We start from the raw sequence: 9914 nt of genomic DNA on the forward strand, positions 1-9914 counted from the left end.
AATCCGGTTAAAATTCGGGCAATTGAAAGAATGGAGTTTCCCTAAACTCTAAACGATGTGCAGAAGTTCACCGGATGCTTGGCATCACTAAGCCGGTTTGTAAGCAGGTTGGGAGAAAAGGCCTTGCCCTTGTATGCATTGGTGAAAAAGTCGGACAAGTTCGTCTGGACTTCACAAGCTGATGCAGCATTCAAGGAGCTGAAGAAGATGCTGGTCACCGCGTCGATACTAGCGCCGCCTTTACCAAAAGAGCCAATGTTGCTTTACATAGCAGCAACAAACCGGGTGGTAAGTGTTGTAGTGGTGGTGGAGAGAGAGGAGGAAGGAAAACCGTGCACAGGCCGGTATATTACCTAAGCGAAGTGCTCTCCCTCTCAAAACAGAACTACCCGCACTACCAAAAAATGACTTATGGCGTGAGCACTACTTAGAGGAACACCCGATGACGGTGGTGTGTGAGGCTCCTATCTCAAAAATAATCGGTAACAAAGATGCCAGTGGCAGGATAGCCAAGTGGGCGATCCAATTGTCACCTTATGTGCCACTTTACAAAAGAAGCGATGCAATCAAGTCGCAAGCACTAGCGGACTTCCTGGTGGATTGGGCCGAGATGCAGTATAAGCTGCCCAAGTTGGAGACCGAATACTGGAGAATGCACTTTGTCGGATCAAAGCTCAAGGAAGGTCTTGGTGCCGGAGTAGTTCTCACCTAACCAAAGGGGGGTAATCTGAGATATGTGCTGCAAATACATTTCATGGCATCAAAAAATGTCACTGAGTACGAAGCATTGGTCCATGGACTCAAGGTGGCGAAAGAAGTCGAAGTACGCCGGACTGTCTGTTACAGTGATTCGGATCTGGTGGTACAACAATGTTCCAGAGATTGGGATGCGAAGGATGCAAACATGGCATCATACCAGTTTCATGTGCAGCAAGTTGCGGGGTTCTTTGAAGGATGTGAGTTTCACCATGAGCCGCGAGCAGAAAACGAGGCAGCGGATACTTTGTCCAAGTTAGGCTCATCCAGGCAAAAAAATCCTCCCGGAATAGCCTTGGCTCATCTCCGGAAGCCGTTAATCAAGCCAAGCTCGGGATCTGAATCAATTTTCGTTCCAGAATCACATGTTGTCCCAATGGACATTGACAAGTTAAACCCGGGGACTGCTTCGTCTAACCCGGGGACTTCAGATTCGAAGCCGGAAGAAACTATGTCGGTGGACTGCATGGAGGTCGATATGCCGGTTTTCGTCGTTCGAGAAGCAACATCTTGGGTGAGACCGGTCATGGAATTTCTGGTCAATGGCGGATTGCCGGCTGTGGAAGTTGAAGCCAGGAGGATCCAAAGAAGAGCTAAAGCTTACACCATCATCAATGGTGAGGTGTACAAAAGAAGCGTCACAGGAGTGCTACAGCGCTGTGTGGAGCCATATGAGGGCAAGGAGATGCTCCAAGAAATTCACCGAGGGGAATGTAGGTATCATGCCTCACCAAGAGCTTTGGTCGCCAAAGTTTTCCGGCATGGATTCTATTGGCCCACTGCGCTGGAAGTTGCAGAAGACATGGTCCGGAAATGCAACAGATGCTAGAGATACAACAAGCAGTAATCACACCCCGACTTTCGGCTTAAAGACGACCCCTTGGCCGTTTGCGGTATGGTGCCTGGATATGGTTGGACCTTTTCTGGCCGGCGTGAGGAAACATGACTCACATCTTGGTTCCGGTGGACAAGTTTACCAAGTGGGTGGAAGTCAAACCAATCCGGAAATGCGATGGACACACGGATGTGAAGTTCCCGAAGGACATCATCCTCGCGGTACGGATACCCGCACAACATCATTATCGACAACGACACAAACTTTGCTAAGGGAGAGTTTGCTTGGTTTTGCGAGGATAAGAACATCTGGCTTGACATCGCTTCAGTGGCACATCCTCAAGCCAATGGGCAAGTGGAAAGGACGAATGCCTCGTGTTGTCCGAAATAAGGCCGCGGCTCATTGAGCCATTGGAGAAAACTCTGGGATGTTGGCCTCGATGAATTGCCATCCGTGTTGTGGAGCTTGAGAACCACACCAAACCGGTCAACCAGATATACACAATTTTTCATGGTATATGGAGCAGAAACGGTCATTCCAACCGACATAATCCATGACTCACCATGAGTACAACTCTATACAGAGGAAGAGGTCAAAGAGGCCCGAGAAAATGATGTTGACCTGCCCGAAGAGCAAAGGGAGCACTCTCCAAATCAGCTATATACCAGCAAAACCTCAGACGCTATCACAGCCGGAAGGTAAACCCAAGGGTATTCCAAGAAGGAGACGTAGTGCTACGTCTGGTGCAACGTACTGCAGGACAACATAAGCTTGCACCCCCATGGGAGGGACCGTTCATAGTGAGAAAGGCTCTGCACAATGATGTTCATTATGTTATAGATGCACAGGAGTCCAAGAAAGGAAGGAAAGATAGGTCGGATGAGGAAACCAAATGCCCATGGAATGTAGCTCTCCTTCGCCCTTTCTATTCCTAAGGATGTGATGTAAGAAGTTCTTGTACCCTTTCAATATTTGCTATGAATGAAATGTCGGCATCTCGAATGAATCTCGGGGACTGCCTTTACCAAATTTGCATGTTATATGTTTATTTTTTCCGAGTATGCCTGTTGGCTTGTTCCAAACTTTTTTTTTACGGCTTAGTTGTGTGTTTAACCCAAAGGTAAATCTTCGACTTAGCTGTTGTCCGCAACCCGGCTTCATGACAAGCAAGAAAAACCGGAGAAATTTGAGCACATGAAAAACGATGAAGAAAAAGAAAATAAGTGATCCGGAATAAAAATTAACTAACCCCGAATATACCCTTTTTTTTATAAAAACGAGCTACTTGAAGTTTTTTCTCTGAGTTCAAGAACTTATTTGCTTGGCAAAAGAGCTTTAAAACTCAAAAATAGTAAATTAGCCATATTTTATATTTAATTAACCATGCTATTAATTAATTAATTGGGACATCCGAAAATAGAGATAGTGATGGGAAGAGTGTAGGAAGATGAGTTCCATTCTTAGGCCATGTGGTTATTTCGGTACCGACATGTAATTAATCATCGGAATCGAATAGACAGCCTGAATGTAACAACCCAAAATAAGCCATCCCATTGCATCATATCATTATTCTATGTTACTACCTTCATATTGGAGAGTTACATATATGTGTTATCATGTATGTTATATTTATTAGATTGTAGACTCATCTTGTATTGAAAAGTGTGATGTTATGATAACATAGCTACTTACCTTCTTACTCTTTTTTTTTTCATTTATTGTTATGCCATGTTATCAAAACGTTTTGAGGTTTCTGATATTACTATCTATGTTACTTCCGCTACTAGTAGTCTTAGTGGATGAATATTACTTGAACTCATCGTCAAAGCCTACTACGTACACTTCTTTGCAACATATATTTCACTCACGCCACTATTTCAAAGACACCAAGAGACTAGAGCTTTGCCAAGCTGCAGATCATGGAAAGGGCCAACAAAAAACACAACAGAATACTCCTCATCGGAGGTTGGGACAGCACACTGAACACCTCATCGGAGGTTGCTATACCCTTGAGCATTTGGTGGAGAAATTAAAATCTGAGTCTTGGTGTACGGATGCAAAACCATGATCTCAATTCAAACCGTTCTGAATGTCCAGAATATTCGTGAGCATCTTGACCACATGACTCTGGAGTCCACTAGACAGCTGGCGCACATATCCCTGCATGTTCATCCTACTGTTGTGTGATTAGTAATGCACTTCAATATTACCTATGTGCTGAACCTGGTAATGTAATTTATATACCTGCTACCTATGGCATATTTCAAATTTGTATATGCCAAAATTATATTTCAAAATGTCTACGAAGGGCTCGACCTTTTAGGTAGTAGAGATAGAGATTTGGGTTTGGAATTACCATCACATGTGTTGGTTAATATTTGTTCACGCTTGATATCTATACCTAATAATAAAGGAGCTAAGGTTTCTGCCAAAATTTTCGTCCAACTTTTCATTGGACCGATTTGCCCTCCCACTAAATCGCATAATACATTAAAATGCCATGTACCGGTTCGTGTCTTTTCTTTACTTCTCCGCACGACCGCACCCCACGTTCGTTCGGGATTCCTTATCCTCTATCTCCTGTGCGCCTTGCTGCACCGGATCGGCCCCTTCCATCTTCCGCCCCGACTTCTTGGCCCGCCCCTTCCTGGACCTGCTGCGGTACCACCGGCTACCAGGAAAGTGGATGCGTACGGGCTGTCGTAGCGCCAAATTCCTCATCAGTTGCGGCTATGCCTCTTTCGCCAATGAGCGACACGACATTGGCTTTGGTCGCCGGCCACAGACACTCTCTGCTCCACCTGCTGTTCCTCCCCACTCTACCGGTGCTGCTCGTGCCCTCTGGCCGGGAGGAGAAGCACGGGTGGAGAGGACAACATCACACAGCAGTAGTGCATCTAGGACCTGCGGGGCGCTAGCGGAAGAGGTCCTTCGATGGGCTCAGTTGGAGGAGAGGACGGCAGGTTGTGAGCGAGTGGCAACATGACTGGGACGAATATCTAGAGGTGGCTGGTGCGCTGGGTCTCAAAATCCAAGCAGTGCAAAGATATAAGCAAAAATTGCTGATGAAGTGGATGGATTGGTGAATTTAGGCTTCGAATTTGAAGATTTGCTGCCGATTTTTAAGTCGGATTTGGAAGAAATTTTGAGGGAGAAAGAGGAACTCGGGATTTTGTGGAAGAAACGAATAGTACAGAGTAAGGAATACATGGAGAAAGGAGAATGGAGATATTTAGAGAGTGTGTGGGATAAGAAAGAACCAGATCGGCTGTTGAAACAAGGCCGCCCAATCCATCCAGAGATCCCCTCCTCTCTACCTCTGCTCGCGCTGTACGAGACAAACACACATACAGAGGAGACCTTCTCGATTGCGAGCCATCAAGGCTTGGGACGGAATCAGGATGGTGTGGGACTGTGGCGAGTGGCCTTCCCCTCGGCGGCGTTTCTCCAGGACGGCCGCGCGGTGATGGATGTGTAAACGCGGTGGAGATCCTCGTCCGCCATGGCCAAGTAGCAAGGCGTCAGCCTGCGGCCGTCCTTGGCACGAATACAGACGGTATTTGCCGGGAATTGATGCAGAGAGGAGGCCCTGGTCGCAACGAATCAGTCCTGCCTACAAGGTTATCGGCAGGTTTGAGCGCGACGGCCTCGACCGCCGCCAGATCATGCCCGGTAAGCACCTCACCGTTTTCACCCATGGGTGGATTTGATTTCCAGGACCAGAGATGCTATGCGCTGTTTTGTATTTTCTTACACGGGTAAGAAGAAAAGAGTAAGACGGCTATGTTAGAAACTCGTCCTGTGCTCTGCAAATCTGAATCACAGTTCCATTCAGTTTTTGCCGCTGGCTAAAGATTGCTATCACAAATTAAGTCACAGACTCAGTACGAGTTATCTTTAAATGTGCATACGTTTGATATATACTGAAACATGTGTACACGTTGTCTGAATTTAACATCACTGTCTCACTGTCAGTTTGGTTCGATAATATGCAAGATTGCCACTTATAAACAATATAGTTCTTCCTTATTTTCTTCATGTTAAAAGCTGGATGTGTGAAACTAATGACATATTGCTGCAATTTACTTTTTTTGATAGATGAGTAATGCATATCTTGAAGTTATAGCGACACAAAAGTTAATAATCCGAATTTCAAGCGGTAAGATATACTCCATAGTTGATAGCAACCGAGTTCCACCAGAATGTGAGAATCATCACAACCTACTCAAAATACTAGCTAGCAAGCTTGTTTAGATAGGTTTCTGAATTAATTGTTTTCCACTTTAGTATGATTATCTCAATTTATGCCAAGTTTTCAGAAAACGGATCTTAATGTGTCTTTGGCCATGAAAATTATGAAAAATGGCATGATAAAAAAATGTTATCATATATGCAAAGGTACCTTCGCTTGGACGGGGAGGGAAGTGCAGGGTAGTGCCTAAGAGTAAAGGAAGGAGAGAGTTGTCCTCTAATACGAAACATTACTTTCATTAACCGTTAGCATATTGGGTAAATGGCCGAGAAGAAACAATCCACTTTTTACTATTTAAGTACTCTCTCCGATCCATAATATTCGTTGGGCTTTAGCTTAAATTTGATCGGAGTAATAGTATACATATAGATTATGTTCGTCGTAAATAAGAAACAAACTGACCACGGTCAACGATAGCAATAAAGAGGCGGTCAACATGATGGTTTGCTGGAGAGTTGAATAATGCTTTGCTGGAGAGTTTGATTGATGGTCTGTTGGAGTGTTTGAGTAGTTATGTCTTGCGGTGCGTTCCGGTGCAACGCAGGGGCATTTTTGCTAGTACATACAAAAATGATTAAAGTGGAAATTGATTCGTTTGATTTTTTTGTTCATGAATTTTATTTTGCAGAAAAAATGATTAAAAGGAATGGAAATACAGTGTTACTACTCATTACAATCGCAAGCCGCGCCTCTATACCGCAGCAAAAATTCAGCATGAAGCTACAAACATTGATTCCTTTTCATTCCAATTGTTCAATATATGACGGGCAGAAAGAAGAAAAACAAAGTTCGTAGGCTAGACAGCAAGAGATGTTTGCAAGGAAGAATCCATGCCGCGAGGTACTCTTCAGTCGAAGACGACGAGCTTCTGGTACTCGGGTCCGGCGATGGCCTTCTCCATGACAGCCCTGGGCGACAATATGTCTCCGCTGCCGAGGAACAGCTTCACCATGTTCTTGGAGAACCCGCTCACCAGAGCCGCTCCCTTCTGTCCCGCCGTCACCGGCACGGACTTGGAGTCACGCAGGTTCCAGAACACCAGCTCCGGCACAGCGTAGCCGGCCTCCGTGAACTTCCTCGTGATGGCCTCGTGGTCCGTCTCCCACGGCCTCGACGACGCCACGTCGAACTCCATGTCGCTGAACACGAACACTTTCCTCACCATCCGCTCCGGGGGCAGGCTGCCGGCGACGGCCACGCCGAGGAGCTGGTCGAACACCGCCTGGAGGTCAGTGTTCATGCCCCAGTGCATCTCGCGGACGAACCGGGCCTTCTCCGAGAGCGTGCTGCCCTCGACGCGATGAAGCTGCGGCCGCGCGCTGAAGGTGATGACCCGGTGGCGCCACGGATCGTCGCTGAGCTCTGAGAGGAGGAGGCCCAGCGCGACGCAGACCTGCATGGGGATACCGGTCATGCTGTCCGACACGTCGCACACGGCGATGCAGTTGCTAAGCTTCCCGAGCGCCAGCAGGTCCGAGACCATGCGCTGCCACTGCAGGTTCGCTACGGAGCCGCCGCTGGCGTCATCGATGGACTCGAGGATCTCGTGCGGGAGCAGCGCGCCCGCCGCGATCTTGGCCTTGCCGGCCTCCACGTCGGCGAGGTAGAGGCCGAAGCGCTCGGCGTCGTGCTTGAGGAAGAGGTCCTTGTAGTTCTTCATGGCCACGGAGGCCACGCGCTTGTACGCCACGGAACCCCATGCGCGCGCCGAGATGTAGACCTCGGGGAGCATGAGCGTGCGGCGCAGCGGCACCAGCACCTCCTTGCGGAGACGGTCGCGCGCGCGGTAGGCGTAGTGCGCGTCCGGCACATAGTAGCCATGTTTCCGGTACGATGGGAACGAGGGACGGGGACGAGGGCCGGGATTCGAAGGCTGGGAAAAATAGGAAACGGAGGGGGTAGACATCTCTGATACGTTCGGTTCATGGCCGGGACGCGACTCTGACAGTTCCGGGACGACGACTCCGGAACGATAGACGGGATCGAGCAACTACTAACCGAGGAAAGAAATCAAACTGGGCCTATATTACTCATGCGTGATTCCTATACCAGGGATATTAGTTCTGGACTTCTGACTGAACCTGTACGGGCCTTAACAGCCATACCAAGCCTAGGAAAATAATACATCTGCCATACTTCACCGATCCAATCTCCTTTGACTGTTGCGGCCGAACAAGACTTGCGTGAATCCCTCTCGTTCCTTGATTTCTGGAGTCGGCGTTCCCGGTATGAATCGCGCCGTCTCCTGCACCGTCCCCGACTCTGAATCCGGGACGACGATCCCGAGTCAGGGAACGGTCCACCGTACCGCGTTTCCGGCTACTATGGTCCGGCAAGTCCGAGGGGAGCTCCGGCGCCGAGCCCTTGGGGAAGAGGCGGCGCGCGATGGCCTCGCAGATGAGGGTGGAGCTGTCGTAGCACTTGTCCAGCGACGGGCACCATTTGGCGGCGAGCGAGAGGTCGTTGACCTTGCCGTCGACGAGCTTCCGCATGTCCGCGGCAAGGAGGTCGGCGAACATGTCGGCAGTGCGGTCGTGCAGGAAGCGGTAGCTCGGGTCCCGGTTGTACCTCTCGACGGCTCTGGCCACGGCTTCCGCGCGCTTCCTTCTGCGCTCCACGGCGGCCTGGGCGGAGAGCTTCCGGTCGCGCTCGAGGCTGGCAGCGACGCGCTCCTCGCTAGTGCCAATGAAGATCCGGCGACCCTTGAACGCGCGTCGCGAGGGCGTACGTGAGTCGAAGCGGCTGCCGCGATGACCCATGAAACGTCCGCCCCGACGACCCCCGTAGCCCCCGCCTCGGCCGCGTCCCCTACGACCCCCGAAGCCGCCACCTCGGCCGCCTCCCCGACGACCACCGAAGCCGCTTCCTCGGCCACGGACCAGGAAGCCACCTCCTGAGGCGGCGGCGCGGCGGGCCTTCTTCCCAGGAGTCCTGGTGGAGACGCCGCCGTGGATGATCCGGTGGAGGAGCTCGGGGAGGTCCTTGAGGTACCCGAACTGGGCCACCGGGAGCGCGTTGAGGGCGAGCGTGGTGGGGTGTTGGGCGTGCATCCAGAGCGCGGCGGCGTAGAAGCCCTCGCGGTCGGACTTGCCGGTGCCGCGCACGCCACGGAGGTTGCAGGCGAGGCGGAGCGCGGTGGCCGGCTCGGCGGCCCAGGCCGCGGCGAGGAGGAGGCGACGGACGAGGCCGGGGTGCCCGGGACGACGTGGAAGAAGAAGTCGAGGCAGGGGTCGCCGGAGGAGACGAACGTCGGCGAGAGGTTCTCCGTGCGCCCCTTCGCCGCCGTCGACGGCTTGGTCGTGCCTGCCTTGTTGAAGCCGGCGTCGAGCAGGTCCATGAACAGGTCGCCGGTGGCGGTGGGCGCCGCTCCAAGGCTGCCGATCGTCGGCGGGCCGGTGAGGGTGTAGGAGACGACGGATCGCTGAGTCACCGGCGCCATCGGTGGTCGGTACTGCAGCGGTTGGGCTCTGGGTTTTGGGAGACTTTTTCAGATGTGCTGGGTGGATGGGATCGGGTGATGTTGATAGAGCTGGGCTGGCCTTGACCGGCGTGGCGTACATATAGTAGAGGAGGCTTGAGTGCCAAGGCGTGGAATAAAAATAAGTGAACCGACCTACTCGGTGCACCGACTTAAAAAAAAGAAGCTCGGTGCACCGACTTAAGGGCGTATTGACCCAAACGTCTATACCTGTAAGTGGCCACGTTTGTGGCGGCCCACCAAGTACCGCTTGTGCCCATTCAACCTAAACAGGAACGATGCAACCCATTCGTATAATACCGTCATTATAAGCGGCCGGCCGCCTGCCCGCTTCCGTCGCACGCTCGGCCTGCCTCCGCTCAGCTGAGCCAAACTGTTATGTCTTGCGGTTCTTCTTTCCCCTGACCACTTCACCCCCTCCACCTCCCCATGTTCCTCCCCGTACAGGTCCGGCTCCCCACGGACCTCGTCGGGCGACGACTGCTCCCACGGATCTAGGCGCCTAGGCGGAGCTCTGTTTCTCGAGGTCGAGGGACGGGGTAGTTCGGCTGAAGAAGGGGAGCGGAGGGAGGGATGGGCGGCCGATTGATGGA

General features: G+C 51.1%; 1 pseudogene; it reads right to left on the reverse strand.

Annotated features, from left to right (window-relative positions):
* Positions 1 to 6690: 6690 nt before the first annotated feature.
* LOC124663614 lies at positions 6691 to 9282 on the reverse strand (annotated as a pseudogene).
* Between the last annotated feature and the right edge of the window lie 632 nt (positions 9283 to 9914).

This window comes from Lolium rigidum, chromosome 6, assembly GCF_022539505.1.
Source record: "Lolium rigidum isolate FL_2022 chromosome 6, APGP_CSIRO_Lrig_0.1, whole genome shotgun sequence".
Lineage (NCBI taxonomy): Eukaryota > Viridiplantae > Streptophyta > Magnoliopsida > Poales > Poaceae > Lolium > Lolium rigidum.